The following is a 3,260-nucleotide window of genomic DNA, read 5'->3' as shown; positions in this document are numbered from 1 at the left end:
TGTTCTCAACCTTTCATCCCAACACTATGATTCTGGCGCAACAATATCGGGAGCGCAACTTTCAAAAATATAGTGAGCTGGTATCTCTCACTACGCCATAGATGACCTAGTTGCACGTTTTTTCCTGGTGTTGCCTTAGAAAACGTTGCAATGTGTATGAAATTATGGCTCTATCACAACAACCAGATTTTGGTGTAGCGATAGGCATAATAACATGTTTCAATAGCTCAATAAATCTTTGGTGCTGACATAGATGTATTCTCTATTGCAACACATAAACCGTGTTGCCATAAGTGGTTGATTTTTTTTTTTAATTTGAATTTAAAATTAAATTTATCTTTAAAACTAGTATATTTGAATAAAATAGTTTGTAGAGTTTCTTGGAAAGTGAAAGCCCAAAATATAAACAAATTATTCTTATATTTATAGAAATTGAAATATTTTATTATAATTTAAAATTAAATGAATATATTTTTATAATTAATTTAATAAAATAAAAAAATTACTTGATATCACTAAAATATTTTATAAAAAAGTAACACCCTGTATTACTATTACTTTTTTATAAATTAAATAATTTAATAAATTAATGATAATATTCATAATTTGTATGATTTAAACAACATTATAAAATTTATAAAATTAAAAAATGAATTGATATGGGTTGGGCTGCTGTTTGTTTACACAGACTTCTGTTTGTTTTGTTGGTGGATTAAAGTCCAACCCAATACACTACAAGGCCCATAATTTTCTTAACCCCTTATCCCTGTTAGATTAAAAATATTCCAACGATTCACACTAACCCTACAAACATCACACATCTAATTACACACAACCGATCCCCCATATATCTCTCTCTCTCTCTCTTAATTCTTTATTGCACAAATTATCAATTTCTGTATAAATTTGTGAATTGCGCATGCTTTGAGTTACTTGGTTCAAGTATATGTAATGTAATTTAATTTGTGCATAAGCAGAAGAGGTGGTTGCTGAATGGAAACATGAGGCTTTTGATTTTTTGATTCAAGGCGAGTTGGTCCGTATGTCTATTGGACAATTTCTGCTTGCTAAGGGTATCACTGTTGTACGGTTTCTTTACTTGTCTTTTTACTGTGTTTTTGTTTTATAGTTGTTATACCCTTATAGTATATTTTGCTACAATAAGAGGATAGTAATACCAATTCAAGTGATTAAAATGACCTTTTGTTATTAATTTATAAACTAAATTTGGAAATTATATCTTGCTTGACTTGTAATTATTATGTTTTGTGTAATCCATTCTCAACTAGTACTTGTGCTACTATACAGGAGAAAGTGTTAGAGATTGAATACATTAAAGGTGTGATCCCACGAAAAGAAGACGAGCCTTCCTTGCATGATGATTGGGTCAGTGCAGTTGAAGGCTCAAATCCTGGGTAAGCTTATCGTTTTGGAATTGTTTCTATGCACATTACATTTTAAATATTCAAATCAGTGCAAATAACTTTAATCAACTTTGCAAGCTTGCGAATGGGGAGTACAAGCACTTGTTTGTAGAAATTTTTATACAAAATTATAAAATTTGCCTGTATGGATAGCTCTATAGTTGGTGAAGAAGATTCGAAGATGGTTTTTCCTGAGCGCTTGAAAATTATGCTTGTGCTTGACATTAGTTAAGTTACATTTTTCAAGAGTCAATACTTTCTCGTGATTCTGTCACTTAAGTAGCTATTAACTTTGTAGGTCAAAATTCATTCATCGAAACACTTCGAGAGAAAGTGTTCAGGCCATCGTTGTCTACAATTATTAACGACAAATCAAAGTAGGTAATATCTTTACTTTTATTACCCTATTCCTTATTAAAATTTATATGATTGTTTGAGGATACATTAAACATATTGTTTCTGTTGGTATCATTATAATACTGTCAAACTGGTTGTGGAAATTCCAGGATTGTAACTCTGTCACCAACAGATACAGTAGTCATATCAACAAATATTAGTAGGTTATTTGTGGCCATTGAGATAAGGATAGTTTATATTTGCAGTTAGGTATAGATATTTAAAGATGAAATATACTACCAAGCATATAAACTTCTGAACTTAGAAAGATCAAGTTCTCAGAACAGTTTCTATTTGCGCTGTTGCAAGTCTGTGAGACTTCTGATTTTATTTTTACTACTGTTGTTTTGGGGTTTTATTATATGGCACTAATTTGTAATATGTTGCAGCAGAAGCATTAAGAGATGGAGTTTCCATAAGGCAGAACAGTGGCAAAGGTAAAGTGCATGTCGAGGCATCAGAGCAAGGGTCTATTGGCCAGAATAGCGGAGAAGCAACCAAACTGTTGTTAAATTCACACGTTTAGTCCATTTTAGATATTGCATTTTATATTTGGCCAAGTCTAAAAGATTGTATTGGTAGTTTTAATTATGCGTATATGCTCTGATATTAGTTTAAACTTGTATTGACTAATAGATCCTAACAATAGTTGTTAAATTCTGATATTTGTCAAACTAGTGTTGACTGATAAATCCTAATAGTTGTGATTAAATACTGATAATGGTTAAACTTTGATTGACTATTCTATTTCATTGATTATTTTGAATTTATTCGAAATAAATGCTTTTTCAGTATTTTTATTTAACAGTGAGTTAGTGGAAAATCTTGTAATTCCTTATTTGGGTTAACTTTTGCTGTAAGTATCTTTTAACTCTTGAGTACTTACATCGGGAATAGGAAATTGAAAAGGGAAATTACTTTTTGTGTACCTAGATACGCGTAATACCGTATGCATACAATGTTTAATTATTACATGGGTAAACAAGGGTCTTTTTAGTTTCTATCTCATCTTCTATATAAACAAACCCTTCACTTCCAAACTTCTCACTACTTTCTTGTAATAACTCGAATTTTTGAGACCTTGTAAAACGTTTAATGAATAGTAACCCTGACAGACGGGAAAAACTTTTGAGCCCACACTATGTAGTGCATGAGAAAATGAGTTTCGGAATTGATATTACGACTATACGTACCAAATGAGTGTATGTAAACGCTATTAGTTTTCGAAGAAAACAAACTTTGAAAAACGACCGTATTTACGACTTATCGAGGATTACAGGAATCACAATATAATTACGAGATTAAAATCCTACGGATTTATATTCAAGTAGGATAAATAAAAATATAAGGAATAAATACGAAAGGAATTACATCGCGAACCATTTACGAGTAAGTATTACGGAGAACGTTTAAGTAACCGAGCGAACGCGTAAATGATTA

At 31.0% G+C, this 3,260-nt stretch overlaps 1 long non-coding RNA gene across 2 annotated transcripts; it reads left to right on the top strand.

The window, feature by feature from the left end:
- Positions 1 to 792: 792 nt before the first annotated feature.
- Positions 793 to 2,552, top strand: LOC141659671 (uncharacterized). 2 transcript variants are annotated; one of them, XR_012549859.1, is made up of 4 exons: positions 793 to 1,084; positions 1,309 to 1,415; positions 1,723 to 1,801; positions 2,213 to 2,552. It is a non-coding gene; the product is annotated as an uncharacterized LOC141659671 (long non-coding RNA). The 2 variants fall into 2 exon arrangements; XR_012549860.1 differs by having other exon boundaries at positions 1,723 to 1,805.
- The last annotated feature ends 708 nt before the right edge of the window (positions 2,553 to 3,260 follow it).

The sequence above is a fragment of the Apium graveolens genome, chromosome 5, assembly GCF_009905375.1.
Source record: "Apium graveolens cultivar Ventura chromosome 5, ASM990537v1, whole genome shotgun sequence".
NCBI classification, from domain to species: domain Eukaryota; kingdom Viridiplantae; phylum Streptophyta; class Magnoliopsida; order Apiales; family Apiaceae; genus Apium; species Apium graveolens.
Note: the sequence above shows the minus strand (reverse complement) of the source record. Positions and strands in the feature narration are given on the sequence as shown.